Source organism: Ambystoma mexicanum, chromosome 4p (genome assembly GCF_040938575.1).
Source record: "Ambystoma mexicanum isolate Mex_15411 chromosome 4p, UKY_AmexF1_1, whole genome shotgun sequence".
Classification (NCBI taxonomy): domain Eukaryota; kingdom Metazoa; phylum Chordata; class Amphibia; order Caudata; family Ambystomatidae; genus Ambystoma; species Ambystoma mexicanum.
In genome coordinates this window covers 499970108-499991069 of record NC_090927.1, presented here as the reverse complement: position 1 = coordinate 499991069, position 20962 = coordinate 499970108, and positions in this window count along the sequence as shown.

The following is a 20962-nucleotide window of genomic DNA, read 5'->3' as shown; positions in this document are numbered from 1 at the left end:
GGCAAAACCCAAAGAGTTTATTTGCAGATTGCAAACATATGTCTGTTTTACAATCTCCAGATGTCATTGGGGTGCAGTGTGGAGGAGAGAGTTTAGGGTATATGAGTGCAATAAGTTTGCAGAGTGCAGTGAAAGAATTGCTGAAGGCACTAATAAAGCTGTTCCCTTGTGGAAAGGTAATCTTTTCACATATAGCTCTGGGGCACCATGGAAATGGCCCAATGTCTTTTATCCTCAACAAGACACAGGAAGGTGCCTTGTGAACAGTGGAGTATGTTCAATTTGTACGCTGTTGTGATGTCATACATCCCAAATGAAAACATTCTGGTAGATGGTGGACGTACTTTGTTAAGTGATAGCGTCACTTTTATAGATTGTGGAAATGCAATCTTTCTTGCCAATATTCAAAATGCACTCATAAACTACTTGTGAAAATGATGTAGAGTGCATACGAGTAGATATAGCAAAATAAATCTGAAAAGCCCCCAAAAAAAATCAAAATACAAACAAATAAAATAAAGATTATTTTAAGAGCCACCACTGAAGACTAAATAACATACCTTGCGTTTAATTTCTCTCGCCACCTCCTTGAATTGAACGATATTTCTGTGGACATCGCTGTGATCCACGGACGGAACGTGCCACATCCAGATCCTTTTGAGGATGTCAGGCATGGAAATGTAACTGTGCAGCCGTGGGGATTGCCCAACAAGGTTTCCGCGGTGTGGTATGCAAGGAGAGGGTTTGGCAGAAGGTGTATTTGCTGAGAGGAGCACAGAGGGCTATAGTTATGGCTATGTCTTTCAGGAGGCAAAGTGCGTGGATTTTGGAGCACTTGTGGATCCATTGGTTGAAGGTGTATGCAGAGCAGTGTGGAGTCGTTGAAAATCTTGGATTTCATGATGTTCATGCGGAATGGTATGGCATATGCAGCATGAAGTGTGTGGATTCCGGAACAGAGTCCAGTCTGCCTCCAGTCCTTGCTGTTTTTTGGTGTAAACAGTCACTGTGAGGAGCTGCACTACGTGCTCAGTCCTCTTTCTACCTCCATTGGCTATCTGTTTAAAACACCTACCTGTGCGCGGAGCGCGGCGCGTAGTCCAGAGCAGAATCCAGTCTGCCTCCAGTCCGCCTTCATCGCCGAAGAAGAGGCCATCTACAACGCGAGGTACAGCAAATTGAAATCCTTCTGATCACTGATCACTGGTAAGAAGAAAGCATGGTAACTGATGTTTCGGCCAGAAATCGTGGCGAGTTTTCGTTCGCAGCCGATGCCGCGACACCAACATTTGGTGCTATTACTATTACTCCCCTTCCTCCTCTCCCCCTTTCCACACTCCCTCTGCTCCCTCCCCTGCCCTCCCTGTCCCTTTCCGTGGGCACATCTTGCTCTCCTCCCTCTCCCTCACCTTCCTCTTCTCCTCACCCGATCCAACTTACTGCCGCAAGTCCACTTCGCAGTCTTTCACGACCCTCAACGGCGGGCATCAGCGGTACTGAATCGAACGCTGCTTCAGTTGCTGTTGATCCTGTTGCGGTGTCGCCGGCTGATGTGCCGGTTGAAGTCCAAGCGATGCAGTTGCAGAATGCTCAACCTCAAGTCCTCCCTTTGTCTGAAATATCCAGAAGTGTCGCTGCCAGCAAAATGACCATTCAGACTGAAAGACCCATGACATCTGTTGTGATCGAAAATCAGACTCAATTGCCGCTCCTGGCACATAGAGATGAAATTGACAAAGTCAAACAGGTTGTGATGCCCGACTACTCGCCCCAAGTTCCCCACGCTAGTATGTTGGTTGATGTGGGCAGTGAGACTGTGGGATTTGTGACCTCACATAGAGCCCCCCTGATTTTGATCAAAATATAGTGGCACCCATGGCAATTGGTCTCCATTTACCTGAGTCAACCGTGATGGTTGAAATCGACACCGCCTCCTTCTTATCCCCGTTTGATGTAACGGACACGGAACTCTTGGCCCTAAAACTACCAAATGGATCAGGGAACCAAACAAACTTGTCCTTTGTCCCGCCTCTAAACAGTGATATTTTACACAATCTTTCTGACAGCAGAGTTGCTGCTGGGATCACAGTGTCTGAAATCGAGTCAGACTCGCCTGGAAGAGACGCATCACTTCAGTTAGACTCTTTTCCATCATTGCCCCCACTGCCATCCCTCCCTACGTCAAACTATAAAAAAGTCTTGGAGTAGATCTAGTGGGGCGTGAGGCATGGCTGACGGAGAGGCTGACCGCGGACTATCAAGCAGTAAAAAACAAACTAATACACAGCTTTTCTACGGCACCACAGAGAACATTACTCCCAAAAGAAAAGCTGCTGACAAATAGTGAGAAAGGAGTGACGTTTTTTCAAAATTCAAATGACGTGCTTAAATCTTGGACAAGCACACCCCACCAAAAAGATCCACAGAACACCCAAAATACAGGTATCACTCTAATAAGAAAATCACAATCGAGTTCTGCAAAGGAATCGACTGAAAATCTGCGATTTCACTGCAGCACTAAAGCACCTCACCAAGCCTTAAGAAATGAATGGTGCTCTAGCAGACATGATGAACCGTCGACTCTAGAATCTGAGCCTACTACTCACTCCAAAGAAAACCTATTGGTCGCAGCTGGAATTCAAATCCATAATAATGTTCTGGCGGCAACATCATTAGCTTTGATCCCTTGAATCAAACTCCTTGAACAAGTCAACAAGACTGTTAAAGATCAAAATGCCTTGTTGCATAACCTGACAAACAAAGTCTCGTCACTGGAGCAAAATATTACTCATCTAATGTCCAGAGTTGAACGTGAAGCAGAGATCTCATTCCAATGGCAAAACCGACTTTCAGACATTGCAATGAAGGATCACACAGATAAAAACGATCAAATGGAGGCGATTTTAGAAATTATGAAGTGGTGTCGCCACTCATTTTCCCGAAGTAAGGTAGATATGGAATGTCCCCCTAAGGAGAGACTCCCACATCGTCCAGAGAGAACAAATGCAAAAACCAGGCCAAATGTAACCCAATGTGGTTCAAATAACATCTGTACGCACAGTATTGTCCCCGTCAAGAGCTCTGACACACCTCAACTCCATAAGACAAATAGTGAATCTACTGTGTTCACTGAACCACAACTGATCTCTACATCAGAAGACCAGCTTAACGATACTTCTTCAAACAAATCACATGAAGGGTCGGGAGTAGTCCCAAGTCATATTAACTTACTTGAGCCGGTTGCGGTGGAAGCTCAATCTTTAAACCATGCCCCTGTACCGCCTTCCAAAGGAATTGTTACTTCTTTCGACATTTTCACTGGAACCGCAAAACTTTTTGTTCCCTCGATCGCATCTAAAATATGTGAAAAATCCACAAAAGCTCCAGCCAAAAAACAAACAGCTAACAAGCGGAAAATTAAAACGAGCAGTGTCAGAAATAAAACAAAACAGTTTGTGAGGAATCTTTCTACTCCTCAAAAGTTTGCTCTTTTTTCACGCAATCCATCAAATGCCCAACAGGACGACTTTGAGTGTGTTCCTGCCGGAAATTCAGTGCCGAAAGAAACATCAAAAACAAGCGTGGTAGACCCTCCAAATCCAAATAAAAGACAAAGATTAGAATCTGACTTTGATACAAAGACAACCGATGTAAGTGTTACCGACTTATGTGACCTGTCCACATATTCAGTTGAATCTGATGAATTGCAGCAGTCTGCACAGGAAGACGAACGTTGCTGTCCGGTCACGAAACTTCCTCAAGGCCAGAGAAAAGTCCATCAAGTTGAAAGACCTAAGGAAGGTGAAAGAAAGAAAATCTGCATGAATGCAAATCACAATTTCTCAAATGAGACCTCACAAATCCAAAATCAAAAGGATGACAATGTTGCTGCACAACAAAAAAAATGGACTTCCTCAAAACTAAATCCGAAGATCACGGCAGCTCAATGGCAAAAGCAAAAGCAAATGACAACTAAAGAAACTGTGTCTGTGAAACCTGCACTGGAACAAAAACTCTGGAGAATAAGACTCGAGAATATTTTCTCTGACGCAAATAACTTAAATCGCAAAAATGTAACGCGATTGTCACACAACTTTCCATCATTAAGAACGATAACATCTAACGACATAGCTATCGTAGAATACATCAATGAGGACTCTCTCGATATGGTTTATCTGCACATCACTTTGCAGGCAGTGGAAAATACTCTTCTCGCTGCAAAAGACGAGCTGTTGTCATATGGATTCGACCTGACAATAGAAGCAAAACACCGAAGAGAAGGAAACGGAAAAGATGTGCCAGTCGATCTAGAGCAAACACATGAACAACGTTGTGAAGCGTTAAGAAAACAATTCAACATCAAAGAAAGACCAGTCGGAAACCAAAATGTCTTCTCTCAACCTGCCACACAGAATCGCTCAAACAGAACTTAGTCATTGCACATCAATCAGGAAGATTGTAAAGGCCTCTTATCATGGAACACTAGAGGTTTCCGGCACCTGTTCCAGGGTTTTGATATCTCTATGAAAAAAACTATGCAGTTTGTCTCCAGGAAACATGGTTGCGGGAGGCGCCTCACAGAGAAGGATACTCAATCATATTAAACCCGGCTGGAAAAATCAGTTTTGTCGACCATTCTCTGGTCTCCTGACTATGATAAACAACGCTTCAGGATGGGAGATTATTAAATCGTTTTCTCCAAATTTGTTTGTGCAAGGAACAATCCTTCAAAATAGTCAGAGACCAAACGTACCATTCAAACATCTATTACTTCTCAACACCTACTGGAATTCAGCTATGATCTCTTCATCCCATTTCATTCAATCGATAACAAAACTGATTGATGATAACATGGAGTTGTTGTCCGACCTACAAGTGATTCTATGTGGAGACCTGAATTTCTCGTGGTTCGATGATGACCTGACAATGAAAAAATTCAAGCATCAAGCCTACTCTACTTGTAGAGGCTATCAATTTCTCTCAACTATGATTGCCAGAAACTGCCACATGCTTAACGGTCAAACCAAAGGGGATTGCCCCCCGAATATCACATGGCAGAGTGATGGCACAAAAAAAATCATTGACTATATTTGGGCATCAAACACCATGTTAAACGAGATCCTACAGCTGAAGATCTTGAAATCACTAAGCAGTGACCATAATCCGCTCAAACTAACACTAAAAGCATATCCGCCTAGAAATGCAGAGTTTTTCAACCAGCAAATTGAGGTGAATCAAAGAGGCAATAGACTAAAAATAAACATCAAGCAATTGCGGAATCTAAATGAAATGATAATCTCAGAAGAGATAGCCCCATGTGACAAACTAAACTACACTGCTCTGTTGGTAGATTTTCAAATCAAATTCAAATATTCAAACAGTTGCTCCTACCTAAAGAAATATGAATTCAGTGCAATGGTGCTCCACAAAAAAAAACAACTTCAACGTGATCTGAGGAAACTAAAAAAAGAGTCAGATCCAAATAAATTGTTGCAAATGAAACATCTAAAGGCGCAGTACCGAACTTGGCTGAAATGCTTCACAACGATGAGAGACCAAGAACGAGGAGAACAAATTCTGAAGCTTATTATTTGTCATCAAACAAAAGACTTATGGAACATTATAAATAACAAAGCAATATTCCAGCAGGCAAAGACCCATCATGGTATCTCTAAGGCCATTTGGGAACATCATTTTGCTAAGGTCTTTGGGAGCAATTCAAACAGGCTGAGAGATGAAAGATTCGAAGAAGCCCAGACTTGGAACGTAATTGAATCAAGAGAAGAGATATCAACAACAATTCGACATCTAAAAAACTCTCGAGCGGCCGGACCTGATGGCCTTTCCAATGTCACATTAAAAGCAAACAACGAACATTGGATAACCTTTATTTACCATCTATTCCAAATAATTGCCACAACAAAGATGATCCCTAAATCTTGGAACTCAGCCATCATAATTCCTATTTTTAAAAAGGGTAGCCGCGACGATCCGGCTAATTCCCGAACAATTGCCCTTTTGGACATATTGGGTAAGATATTCGCGTCTTTCTTACAACAGAAGCTGTCAAAGTGGGCTATGTGTTCCGGTCACTTCGATATACGTCAGACAGGTTTCACCAAAGTGTAGGAACAGAAGTGAACCTGACGATACTAAATCTGCTGAAATTAAACGCTTTACAGCAAGGCAAAAATCTCTTCATTGCTTTCATCGATATGAAACAAGCCTTTGACTCCTTAGATCGAACAAAATTGTGGAATAAACTGACGACCTGGTCGTGTCTGCCTGAATTATTGCAGCCTATAATGGCTCTCCACACAGAAACCTCAGTCAGAGTGCGAATCAATGAAGCTGGTGAGCTGACTGATAAAATAAGTACAAATAAAGGAGTCAAACAGGGATGCCCCCTGGCTGCCCTGTTATTCAAACTATTCATATCTGATATATAACCGAAGTTTTTACACAGACACGTTGTTTTCCCCCAAGGATAGACAACAACAGCATTAGTTGGACAATATATGCGGATGACATTGTCCTAATGGACGCAACACCAATTGGCCTTCAGAGACTCTTATTTGCATTGGAAAACTACTTATGCGACAATTCGCTGTGAATTAATGTGGGGAAAACAAAGATCATGTCGATCGGAAATGCTTCCAAACGACTAACCAAGAACTTTAGATGGGCCCTCATTACGACCCTGGCGGAGAGGGGTTTACGCCAGCGTAATGCATGGCGTACCTCTCCGCCAGACTACGACATTCCGTAGCGCCATGGTGATTTTTACGCCTGCTTTTTGCAGGCGGAAAAATCCATGGCGCTACGGGACTTGTTGTTAATTACGCCACCGTAATTTACGGTGGCGTAATTAACGCCTTCCCCACTCCCATTATACCCTATGGGGCAAAAATGGGAATGGGGAAGGGTAAATGGGGATTGGGGACTTACCGCCCCGCCAACCTCGGAATGGGGCGGTAAGTCCGCCAACCCCCATGGCGGTGTTGGCAGCTCTGCGCCATGGTCCATGGTGCAAATTGCACCATGGACCTCCGCCAGGGTCGCAATGAGGGCCATGGAATCTTGATGCACTACAGATTCAACTTGCACCATCCATTCAATACTTGGGCATTGTTTATAACACCTCAATCAGGGAACATGATTGGATCTGTGATCTCAAACAACGCATGCTGACCTTCGCACTGCAAGGGGCTAAGCTTCACGCCAAATATGGGAAATTCACCTTAAAGCCTGTACTAACCTTTCATATACAAAAGGTTATCCCTTCAATCACGTTTGGAGCTGAGGCCGGGTGGAACCTAGATTATCATCTGTGGCCAACCCTTGAAGGTCTATTCTGGAGACGTATCCTTAAATTACCAAAGGGCGTCTCAATGATTTCTATAAGATACGAACTTGGACTTGAATCAATGTACAACTCAGTTGTCTGGAAATCGTTGGCCATGTTACGGAAGATGTCACTAAAGGATCAGGCTCTGGCCTATAAAATCTTTGCAAATATAGCTCAACAACAACATTGTAGTATAATGCTAAATTGGTCCAGCGGCCTAAAAATGATTTTGGCTACTGCAGACATAACGTGGGAAACTCTGATAGCTACGCCCCAAATTGCGAAACAGAAACTAAGAAAGTGGAATTGGATACAGAACTTAGAACAAAGAAATCTGTTACCTTTGTCGATCGACTTAGGTCCTCTAACAAATTGTCTAGACCGCTTACCTAGATATCTACAAAAATTTCCCTCAAGAAAACACAGCAATCAATTTATGAGACTGCGTTTGAACACATACACAACCAAGGAGATCCTATGGAGACGAAGAGTCACCAACATTGAGAACAATCTATGTAGGTTCTGTGAAAATACAGTTGAATCTGTAAAACACCTGATCACTGAGTGTTCTAAAATCACGTAACAACAAACTCACTATCTTGGCTCTTTTGCTCCAGTTGACGAGGATATGGATAAATGGTGGTATTGCATACTATCGGGAACAAACGTGTCACTTACATGTGCAGTCTGTGAATTTGTGGAAAATATTCTGAGCGAGGATCAGCCTTAATGAGAAAGATTGCCTCCAATGAAAGAATGTATTTGTTGTTGTGCTGTTTATTTGTTTTCTTGTGGATTTATGTGTACTTATGTGAAAGTTGGATTATGTGTACTTATGTGAAAGTTGGATTGTTTATTGTAATTGAAGTTTATTTATAAACTAATTGTTACAATTAAAATAAAAAAAATAAAAAAAGAAGTGTGTGGATTTGCTCCCATTTTGTGTAAATTTGGTCACACAACATTCGGACATTATCATTGTTCATTGTGAAGGGAATGGTTTATTGCATGTAATTGGAATTTCACTGCAGCTTGCAATGAAGGAGACATTTGGCAAAATTAAGGAAATGTTCCCGAACTCTCGACTAATTTTTTCGCATATTGCCCAGAGACAGATATGGATGCGCTCAGTTCATTTGTTCTGCAAATGAAGAAAGCAATGCACAATGTCAACAAGACTGTCTGTGTATTTTTGGGAGATGTTGGCCTAATGTCTTTCGATAATGAAAATATTAAATTTGACAATGCCAATATTTCAGCAGAGATGGAGTACATCTTACTGATGCCGGTAATCAGCTTTTTCTGAAAAATATGCCAAATGCTTTGAAGCACTTTTTGTAAATATAGAAATCATTTTCCAGTAGGTGGAAAAAAAATACATGGAAGGACGGCGAAAACTAAATGCCTACTGTTTTGTAAGTTGAAGGAAAAAGTATAGTTCAGTAGAATGTAGCTTTCTTTACTTTAAAACTTGAAAAGAACTTTCAAAAACAAAAAATACAAAAAAAGGTTCTTTTCAGAGCCACCACTTTCCCACGCAAAACAGGTCAACATTTTTGATGACACCACCGCCCTCATTTTACTAGATGTCCGTGGATTACTGTGCTGTCCGCCCACTTTGCAAGCTGCCTGTGGGCCTGTAACTTTGTTTGGTACTTCTATTTTTGAACTGTGAAAGGTGGCTCTGAAAATATCCTCTTTTTGTTGATTTTTGTGTTTTATATTTTTTTGTTTTTTTTTCACAGGAGACACACGCAAGGGGAGGGAAAAGAGGGGAAGAAAGGGGCACCAACCACAGGGACAAAGGAGCAGGTAGAGAGAGGAGGATGTCGGGTGGGCCTTAATTAGGAAGGGGACAGTGTTCTCATGCTCCTTGACCTCAGCCTCGAAAACACTTGCAAACTGCTCCCCCCTACAGAGTGGTGTGTCATAGTACATACAGAGCACCTTCACCCTCGAAAGATAAGGGTTGACTGTGTCATGTATGGCCTGCGAGGGTTCCGCAGGGATCCTCTGCCCCACAGGAGTGTCCCTTATGGCAGCAGGACCAGATGATGAGGGTGCAGTGCTGGCCATCAGTCTACTCATGCCTTGTGGTTTGACAATGAGGTGGCACCACATGGAGGTTGTTCCATAGCTGTACAGACTGAGGTTTCCATAACTGAGTACAACCTTGCACTCAGTGCATCTAACCTTGTCTGCCTGAGCCTTAGGTACACCCCCAACAGTGGTAAAAAGCTGCCCCACCCAGGATTCACGTCAGGAGCTGGAGAGAGGGACTTTGAGTACCTGATCCACATCTGTATCACCATGCCTGTTCCCCTCTCCAGGCCCTCCAGATGCTGGTCCTGGTGGTAGAGGGGCCGCTGCAGTAGTCATGGAAGCCATTCTGTCAAGATACACAGAAGCAAAGATAGCCAACAGACAGCAGCAGAACCAGCAGCAGGTGCCCTCTACAGAACATCCAAAAAACACAATAGTAGTGGGTGGGTCCCTTTGGAGGGGCTGTCCATGGACGGCACAACAGTCCGCATACAGTTTGATCCACAGATAGGGTTCCAAAAGTTACAAACAAAAAGTTGCCAGATCAAGTAAGACATGGTCTGCGAGGGTGAAATGTCAGCTTTAAACACTGTGGATTGGACAAAAAATACAGTTTTTAACTGTCAGGGGGTATGGACAGTGTCCGCGGATACCCCCGACATGCAGCGCGAGTGCGGTCACATGATGACATCCCCAGATGGCCACGGACAGGACGGCTGTCCTGTTGACACCTATTGCGTGGGGGATTGTGTGTGCATGTGCATTAGTGTCCCTAGGACAGGGGCAAAGTCCCCGAACTTATTAAAAATGCATCACATGTGAGCGGACATGTCCAGAGAAGTGCTGTTTCCGGGGGCACAACGGGATCAGGTGCGCATGCATGCCAGTGTCTGTAGGACAGGGATAGCGTACCCAAACTAATTAAAAGTACGACACCTGTAAGCGGAAATGTGCAGACAGGCGAGGTCCCCGTAAACTTATTTTGAAGCCAACTAAGGACGTAGAGGCTAATATCCAGCTTCACACAGGAACCTACCTCTCCTAGAACCACTCGTCCCGACAAGACTTGCTGCAGAAAGAACACTCAAGTTTTGATATTAAACACTTTCAACAAGAACCATCAACTCAAGAGAGATGTATTGATAGTACGCTCTAATGTTGTTGCTGCCATTGTTTTTTTTTTACTGTAATACTTTCAGATACAGTGACGCCACTCCTGAAGAAAGTTCCGCAAATTGTTCAGAGAACTGAAACATGTCGAGCTTTCTCCATCTAGATTAAATACTAGACTGACAAATTAGTTATCCAAATATAGGTCTCATGAACAGTGCAAGTTAGCAATTGCTCCCTGCATTGGTCATCTAATCCAATACCCATCAACTAGACAGATGTTATTAGATTGTTTCTAAGTCTAAGTATCACGACTAAGGGGCCAATTCATAGAATTCGGCGCACAAGTGGCGCACGCGGCTGGCGCACAGTGTGCGCGTGCGAATCCCTGCGCCAGCCGCGTGCGCCAAAACCCATTTCCGCGCACAGCGTATTCATGGATTCCAGCCACCAAAACCAGCCGTGGCGCATAGTGGCGCAGCGACCTTGCAGCAGCGCCAGTTATGCCCCCAAGAACGCCTTCCGCGCAGGGAAAAGCCATCAAAATCCCCAATCCAGCGCAAAGGGCTGCGCTAACCCTGTACCAGCACGGCAAGCGGGCTACGTGTATTCCAGGGGTTCACGTGAAGTCACTCACGCGATCGGGCCTGGGGGAGCGGGCTACGTGTATTTCAGGGGTTCGCGTGAACTTTTTCACGCGATCGGGCCTGGGGGAGCGGGCTACGTGTATTTCAGGGGTTCGCGTGAACTTATTCACGCGATCAGGCCTGGGGGAGAGGGCTACGTGTATTTCAGGGGTTCGCGTGAACTGATTCACGCGATCGGGCCTGGGGGAGCGTGCTACGTGTATTTCAGGGGTTCGCGTGAAGTTCCACACGCGAATAGCCTGGGCGTGTGTATTTCAGGGGTGCGCGAGAAATTCTACACGCGAATAGCCTGGGCGCGTGTATTTCAGGGGTGCGCGTAAAGTTCCACACGCGATTTCAGCAGGGTACGTGTATTTCAGGGGTGCGCGAGTAATTCTACACGCGATTGGGCTGGGTACGTGTATTACAGGGGTGCGCGAGTAATTCTACACGCGATTGGGCTGGGTACGTGTATTACAGGGGTGCGCAAGTAATTCTACACGCGATTGGCCTGGGTACGTGTATTACAGGGGTGCGCGAGTAATTCTACACGCGATTGGCCTGGGTGCGTGTGTTCCGGGGTGCCGTGAACTTTCACACGCGATTGGTTGAAATCCACGTGTGTTCTGTCATCACGTGCAATGAGGGATACACCCTCGCACGTCACGTCACAGACGCGCTCACGCGCTGAGGGCCTTTGGTCCAATGAAAATGCGTATGCGTGCAGACGCGCTTACGCGCTAAGGGCCTTTCCTCGAATTACACGCTGACGTGCAGATTTTTCACGTGCCAAATCACTCCGTATCAAGCTGGCCACGCGAATACACACGGAAGACCACGCTCCTGCCCAGAAGGCCGAATCACTGCCCCCCAGTGCCCCGAGCAGCCTCCCACGTGCCATCTGCTGCTGCCTGCCTGCCTGCTGCCACCGTGCCCTGCCATTTGGTGCCTGCACATCAGCCATCTGCAGGGGTCCAGTTGCTGTGTCCACCCCTGCTGGAACAGTAGACTCCCGACTGGGATACCATCACTCCACAGCCCAGCCCCAGGACCCAGTTGCCGACCCACGCCTGCCTCGGGGGTCGCCATGTCGGGGCAAGCACCATCTGAGACCAGTGGCGACCCCCAGCCAGAGAGGCAGAGGGCCACCAGCTTCAGTGAGAAGGAAGTTGGTGTCCTGGTGGAGCATGTCCTGGGGCATTATGGTGCCCTCTTCGGAAGACCACGCGCCAACAAGGAAGGACGGGAGAGGATCTGGGACGATGTAGTGGTTGCCATCAACGCGGAGGGGGTGGCAACCCGCGACATCAAGCACATCAAGAAGCGCTGGGAGGACTTGAGGTCCAGGACCCTCAATAAGGCCCGGCGCCTCGCGGAGGGGGGCCGGGCACGCCTGAGTGACATCCAGATGAGGGTCCTGGAACGCGTAGACCCAGCGCTCCACGCCCAGATCCTTCGGAGGCAGACCCATCTGGAGTTGGCCGGTAAGTGGCCAAGCATTGCTGTGTGAGACAGGGCATGTTGCAGTGTGCTGGTTGTCTGATACCTGCCTGTATGTGTGACATAGGCCATGTACGTATGTGTGTGTGCAGGGACATCATGGTCAGGCATGAGAGTACAGTGATGTGTTCTATTGCAACATGGGGGGCTCTGTGCGGAATGGACACATGGAAGCATGGCAGTCTCTGTTCCTGGACATGGGTGGGGGTGAGGGATGGGTGCTGGTCCCATGTACACGTATGGTGTCCATGTGTGTGTGTCTGACCTGCGTGTCTGTGACTTGTAAATGCCATGGATGCATGACACATGTCTGTGACAATGTTCAGATTCACTGATGCAGCCTAGTCATCCTTGTATCCACTGCGTCTGTGGTGTACGAGGCCAGATGGATGGAACTACGGTGAGGTGTGTGCATGTGATGGCAAGACCCATGATGCATGTGAGTTTAAAACCAACATTGTATGAATCATGAGTCCCTTGGTCATGTATGCCAATGTCCATGGCATGCGCCATGCCTGTTACTGTATGTGTTTTGCCTGCACTGACCCATGTGTTGTGGAGGGACATGATGGAAGTGATGTATGACAGTGCCACTCATCTGCTGTTGCTTCCTGTCTAGGGGACCATTGTATAGTACCCTGATGCTTGTGTTCTATGTCTCCCTCTACACAGTGGCAAGTGAAGAAGAGGGCGGAGAAGGCGCTGTGGAGCAGAGCGGCGGGGATGCCGCCACGGCTACAGTGGAAGGGGTGGGTGAGCCCCCACAGGGGCTTGCACCGGCGGAAGACGGCGTGGAGACATCCAGGTTGGTGGTTTCCACAGAGGGGGAGGAGGCCGCTACTGAGCCACACATGGGGCCTGGTGGGGGCATCCCCGCTGGTGCAAGTGGTGCAGTCCAGGGCCAGGGGCAGGAGGCAGCACAGGTCGCCGTGGAGGTGCCTGTGCATGTCACTGTCCCTGACACTGTGACTGCACCACCATGCACCAGCAGGGATGCCCATCCCAGGCCCGTCCGCAGGTAGGGGAGATGTCCATGTCATCTGACACTCCTCTACCTGCGGACGAGGGGACCCCTGGCCGTGTGGAGAGGGTCCTGATTGGTGTCGCGTTGCGCACGGTTGGCATTCGTGATGAGGTGCATGCTTCCCGGGAGGAGCATGCACATCATCACGAAGAGCACCGTGCGTACGTGAACCATTTGGGAGCCGCCATGGTCGGGGGTTTCCTACATGTGTGTGGCCTTCTGGCGACCCTCTCCTCCTCTGTGGGGGCTATGCGCCAGTCGTGCTCCATGCCGTCTTCCGGCCCAGATGCCACCAGGGCCCCCTGTGGACCTGCCCCGACCAACGCAGCCAGCTCGGTGGGGACCCCATCCCTGCCACAGTCGGGAGTCGAAGGTCCAGCAGGGGTGGACACACCAACAACTGTCCCCCTGCAGATGGAGGATGTGCCGGCATCATCTGGCAGGACACGTGCACGACGGCATCGGTGGATTCCATCAGCCTGGATGCCGTCGTGCTGGCAGAGGCAGTGGCGTCGGAGGCAGCAGCAGGCTCGACGTGGGAGGCATCATGGCTCGGGGCCATCAAGATCAGAGGGGCAGGCATCGGCCGGAGGGCAGGAGAACCCTGGGATGGCAGTGTCTTCCGTGTGGGAGCAGTTGGTCCAGCGGATAGGTGCGGAGCGGCAGCGGGCGGAAGAGCAGCGGCTCACCATGGTCAGGGCGGAGTTCTCCATGCGTCGGGCGTTGAGGTGGGCTGAGTGCCTCGAGGAAGCTCGCAGGGAGTTTGAGGTGGACACGGGGTTGACCCTGCGAGACCTCGGGGCCAGGACAGAGTCCCGCCTCCGGGACATCGACATGGAGTTCGATGATGCCCTGGCCGGCAACATCACAGAGTGAGCCGCAGGACTTGCCCGCTGCCATTGTATATAGTTATATAGTTAGTGGTAGGTTTCCTTTGAATTTTTTTTTTTTATTTGGTTGCGATTGGACAATGCGCCACTTTTTTGTATATAGTTCAGTTTTTAGTTAGTTGACATAGTTAGGTTTCATTTGGTTGGGCTCATGGACCCGGGATTGTCTTGTTAATGGTTTTTCTATGGATTTTTTGATTTTTTGGATTTTTTTCATGGACATTCATCTTCTTTTTGTTGTTTTTCTTTGTGGTTTTTCTCATTTCATTTCCATTCTAGTTGATTTTCAATACATTTTTACTTTCATCCTTCAATGTGTCGTATCATCTCATTGCTTTCATGCATGTCATGTTGGGTGTTTTAACATTCACTTGCAGCCATTGTGTGTGACAGACATGTGTTCATTTGCATTATTTACATTGGGTGTGTAACATGTAATTGCCTTTGATATGTGGGTGGATGTGATAGTTGGTTGGGCCTTTTGGCAGGGGAGGATGGCCATTACGGACATGATTGGGGATTTTTGGGACCCAGGTGCAGGGGGGCATGGATGGGACATGGGCGAGGGCCTGGTGGAGGGTGCCCCGCAATGCTGGGGGGTGGGGGTGCAGGGGGACATGAGTGGGACATGGTTGGGGGCCTGCTGGCAGGTGCCCCACAGTGCTGGGGGGTGGGGGGGTGGGGGACATGAGTTGGACATGGGTGGGGGCCTGCTGGCAGGTGCCCCACAGTGCTGGGGGGTGGGGGTGGTGGGGAACATGAGTTGGACATGGGTGGGGGCCTGCTGGCAGGTGCCCCACAGTGCTGGGGGGTGGGGGTGCAGGGGGACATGTGGCTTGGCTGGGGGGCATGCCCATGGTGGATGGGCTGCCTGCGGGACATGACCAGGGGTGCAGGCTAGTCCCCTGTGGTGTGGGCTGCCTGCAGAGGTCGTGGAGGCGGTAGAGGGGAGACCTGGGAGGACCCACACTGGCAATTCACCTCTTCAACTTCTCGCACACCCACGTAATACACTGCCCCACTCGCACAGGCCCAATCGCGTGTAGGATTTCTCGCGCACCCCTGTAATACACGTACCCAGGCCAATCGCGTGTAGCATTTCTCGCGCACCCCTGAAATCCACGTACCCAGCCCATTCGCGTGTAGATTTTCTCGCGCACCCCTGAAATACACGTACCCTGCTGAAATCGCGTGTGGAACTTCCCGCGCACCCCTGAAATACACGCGCCCAGGCTATTCGCGTGTGGAACTTCACGCGCACCCCCGGAATACACGTACCCAGCCCATTCGCGTGTAGATTTTCTCGCGCACCCCTGAAATACACGTACCCTGCTGAAATCGCGTGTGGAACTTCCCGCGCACCCCTGAAATACACGCGCCCAGGCTATTCGCGTGTGGAACTTCACGCGCACCCCCGGAATACACGTACCCAGCCCATTCGCGTGTAGATTTTCTCGCGCACCCCTGAAATACACGTACCCTGCTGAAATCGCGTGTGGAACTTCCCGCGCACCCCTGAAATACACGCGCCCAGGCTATTCGCGTGTGGAACTTCACGCGCACCCCCGAAATACACGTACCCAGCCCATTCGCGTGTAGATTTTCTCGCGCACCCCTGAAATACACGTACCCTGCTGAAATCGCGTGTGGAACTTCCCGCGCACCCCTGAAATACACGCGCCCAGGCTATTCGCGTGTGGAACTTCACGCGCACCCCCGGAATACACGTACCCAGCCCATTCGCGTGTAGATTTTCTCGCGCACCCCTGAAATACACGTACCCTGCTGAAATCGCATGTGGAACTTCCCGCGCACCCCTGAAATACACGCGCCCAGGCTATTCGCGTGTGGAACTTCACGCGCACCCCCGGAATACACGTACCCAGCCCATTCGCGTGTAGATTTTCTCGCGCACCCCTGTAATACACGTACCCAGCCCATTCGCGTGTGGAACTTCACGCGCACCCCTGAAATACACGTACCCAGGCCAATCGCGTGTAGAATTTCTCACGCACCCCGGAGATCCACGTACCCCGCTCAATCGCGTATTTGACTTCCCGCGTGCCACTTTTTGGATGCGCTGGGACTCTACCGCCTGCCTTCGTGTGGCGGCCGTGTTTCAGCTTGTGCGTGTCTTTGCCTGTGCGTGGCTTTGCCCTATTCGATTCCATGAATACGTGTGGTTCGAGTGCGTGTGGGCGTTCCGTCTGCTTCCCTGCAGTACATCCCCAGTTACGCCCTTATTTTCCCATGTTGTTCCCCATTCCGCGCGTTACGCCCCATGTCCCGCCCACTTTCTGGTGTGTGCGCTGAGGTTGTGCGCTTTCACTGTGCGCGTCGCGCACGCCTTTCGCGATGTTGCAGTGACTTGTGCGCCATGCATGGGTTTGGCGCACATCCCGCGGTGAACACGCGCAGGGACTTCCATGAATCGCACGCGTGCGCGTGCGCCTGTTTTTTTCCGCTTGCGCCTGCTTGCGCCTGCTTGCGCCTGCTTGCGCGAAGATTTTCGGCGCACGTTTGTTCCATGAATCGGCCCCTTAATTGTTTGTTTTTAGACAACGTGCGATTGTTTTATGCAAAGTGAATGGGATTGGCCCATCGCTTCTTTTAAGCCAATGTGTGTTTTTCAATGAAATTGATTATTAAAAAATGATTAAATACGTAATTTTACAGCACAAATTTAATGAATGTTGACTGTAAATTGTTGAATCTTAGGGATGTCACGGTATTGATTTTTTGACGGTATGATAACCTGCATGCGAAATGACGGTATACTGTGGTTATCGCGGTATAGCACACACGCGTGTTTAACCATTATCTTAGATAATATTTTGCCAGGGAAAGTCACACATTTTCACCAAGACACAAATCACAAACAAGAGTCTCCACCAAGAAGTTGCCTTAGTTCTTCTTACATAAATTTATGTTACTTTAACTCAGCAGACGGGGATCCTGGTGGTGCAACTTAACTTGGTCATACAATATACAACCTTTATAGAAGTTTAGAGAGGTAGGAGGTCAAGAAATGTGGAGTTATGCAAGTGTTGTAGTAGAAGTCACTTATGTCTCAGTCGCACTAATGGTAATTAGACCATCAATATGAAGAAAAACAAATCTCAAATGATGTAAAATACTGTCATGCCATACAAAGTAGATTGTACACGATAACACTTGTACCTATAAGGTCATGCCACAGAAATAAATGACTAGACTGACTACCAAAATGCTATTCTAGTGACATTCACATAACAAATATGCCGAAGAAAAAGCAATTGCACAGACCCTAACCTCGGGTGTGAAAAAGTACACATAATGTCATTATATGTTGGCTCGCATCCGTGGGGAGGTTGCTTATGTGAGCATTTGATTTTGCTGAGGCAGACAGGCATGGAAGTCTTGAAAATAGCAGCTTTCAAGTTTTACTGTGTTAGTGCAAGTACATTTTTTTGCATGTGCACAAACAGAGTAAAAGTTTAATGCTGCCGGTTTCAGGAAAGTCTTCCCTCCTCACCTCTCTGCCAACAGCAAGTGTGCATATCTGCTCCTTCCAGTGGTGCACCTAGGGTAACATTTCGGTGGGTGGGGGACGGGGGGGCTAAATGTTGGTGGAGGCACTAACTTCAGAGAATGTGGGGGAGTGGCAAACATACTTGTGTGGGGGCATCTAACTTCTTTACACATTCCAATGAGACTATTCTGGTCAAGCTTGAAGGCTAAAAGCTGTTAACTCTGCCCTATACCTCTGAAATCACCCACTTATTTATTTATTACATTTGTTATACGCCCAAACCCGGAGGTATCACGGCGTAGGTTACATGAACAGGCTTAACTGGGTACAGGGGAAAGTACAGTGCAGTGAGGGTTAGGGTGGTTGATTAAGCCACCAGCGGCACAGTTCAAGGCATGGCATGGTTATAATACAAGTAACTTAAAAAGTTGCTAGCCTCACAGACTGCGCTTGATCTTGCATTTGTCACACTCTTGTGGCATTAGATAGGTGGATTTGTTCAATTTGTGAAATATATTCATTGATTAGAGACACACCTGGTAAGTGTTGATAAGTAGGGTTCCAAGTTTTAATATCAATAGATAAACAAATCACTTAGAACACGTTACATCAATCTGGCAATATCAATTGTTCATTGCTAAGTGCACCCTAGTATTCCAGAGTACTTTACGCATTAGAACATATTATGCCAAAAACACATTGAGCCTATTATACAACACGTGTTTCAACCTTCCTAGGTCGTCTTCAGGGCAAACAAACAATTAATCCAACGTATAACTTAAGTAGATAAATCCTAATTTCCAGAGGTAGTCAAGGGAGAGAACATATACAACGAAGAGGTCAAATAATTTCCCAAAGGAGAGCAAATGATAGAGTCAGGGAAACAAAAGACAAAAAGACAAAAGAGCATTAGTATAATTATAATGACATTACTATTTGCACTTTCAGGAAATCTGACCGCTGCTAAAATAGCAACGTTTCATCACCAATAAGTCTTTGTTAATGATGTCAGCGGAAAATACACGGCCTCAGCACCCGAAAAGACTTTCACATTAGGTGAGATATTGGGGGGAAAGACTTGGCCCCGAGTTTCTCCTATGTTAAGTCACGGCACTTGCTACATGATTTTCTGTCGAAGCAGAATAATTACTAATATTGCCTGTACACCAAATAAATAGCAATAAGTTTCATAGAAAAGTTGCAATCTTCTTCAAGTGCAAACCTTTTGATTAAGTTTTTAAATCATTGGTTTATTTTTGAAAATAGTAATGTCATTATAATTATACTAATGCTCTTTTGTCTTTTTGTCTTTTGTTTCCCTGACTCTATCATTTGCTCTCCTTTGGGAAATTATTTGACCTCTTCGTTGTATATGTTCTCTCCCTTGACTACCTCTGGAAATTAGGATTTATCTACTTAAATTATACGTTGGATTAATTGTTTGTAATTTAGACGCCCTGAAGACGACCTAGGAAGGTTGAAACACGTGTTGTATAATAGGCTCAATGTGTTTTTGGCATAATATGTTCTAATGCGTAAAGTACTCTGGAATACTAGGGTGCACTTAGCAATGAACAATTGATATTGCCAGATTGATGTAACGTGTTCTAAGTGATTTGTTTATCTATTGATATTAAAACTTGGAACCCTACTTATCAACACTTACCAGGTGTGTCTCTAATCAATGAATATATTTCACAAATTGAACAAATCCACCTATCTAATGCCACAAGAGTGTGACAAATGCAAGATCAAGCGCAGTCTGTGAGGCTAGCAACTTTTTAAGTTACATGTTTTTCAAGGTGACAGTGGAAAATCACCAGTCTAACCACACGGCTGCAGCTGTTCCTATTTTTGATTTATCTTAGCGCGATTTGTGAATATCTCAATGTTGCGCATCCACACATTTTCTTGGGCCACCTTTTCCACACTACTCACTTACTTGGTTATAATACAATACAGGCAGTGCGGGGCTATAACATAGATATAGGTCAATATAGACAGAGGAAGATAGCCGGGTGAAGTGGGAGAATGAGGCTCTCAGAGTCAAGGCATGGCATGGTTATAGTGCAATACTGGAAGTGCAGTTCTGGCATAACATAATTATAGAACAATGCAGGCAGAGGGAAATATCCTTGAAGGGTGAAGTGAAAGAATGAGGATCTCATTGTCATGGATTGTTAAAACTTGTTGGAGAGCCAAGTTTTGATTAGGCTCTTGCACCGCTGGTGGGATGGCTTGTTTCTGATATGCATGGGGAGACAGTTCCAGATTTTTGGTGCAGCAACAGGAAAGCTGCCCCCCCCTGCTCTAGTGCTTTTGAACCTCGGGATGAAGAGGTTGAGTTCTGGAACATGATCTGAGGGATCTCCGGCCGCAGGAAAGGACCGAGACCCCTGAAGTCCTGTGCATGGCCAGTGTAGGCCATCCCCTGTTTAAAGAGGCGACCACCCTCCCCCTGGGTAAAAGCGCCCTAAGGAGCACTCACCTGCAGGACAGCAACCACACGTCTCTGACACACCACCTAGCATTATTTTCCAGTGATCCCATTAGCCCTGCCAAAGTATTGGGGTTCCCCGCTTCCTATGCCACCACCTCGCTGCATCATGGCTTCGGGTCAGATCGGCGGCCTGGTACCGGATCCCCCACGACCCTGGTTTCCCTTCCAGCTGGAGAGCTGCCACTCGCCCCTGCCAGCAGCAGCGCCGGGCACGGAATAAAGAGCCCTTTCACGCCACCAGTGCCGATGACAGAAGAGGCCCAGGCCAACATCTTGCTTTTAGGAAGGAGGCGCTCTCCTCCAAGTGCCCATGGGGCTTTGTCAACAGTTCGAGTGTCCCCTACTGATAGGGAGCGGGCGAAAGATTGAATGTCAAAGCAGTGAGCGCCTTCTGGCCCTGGGGCAACAGG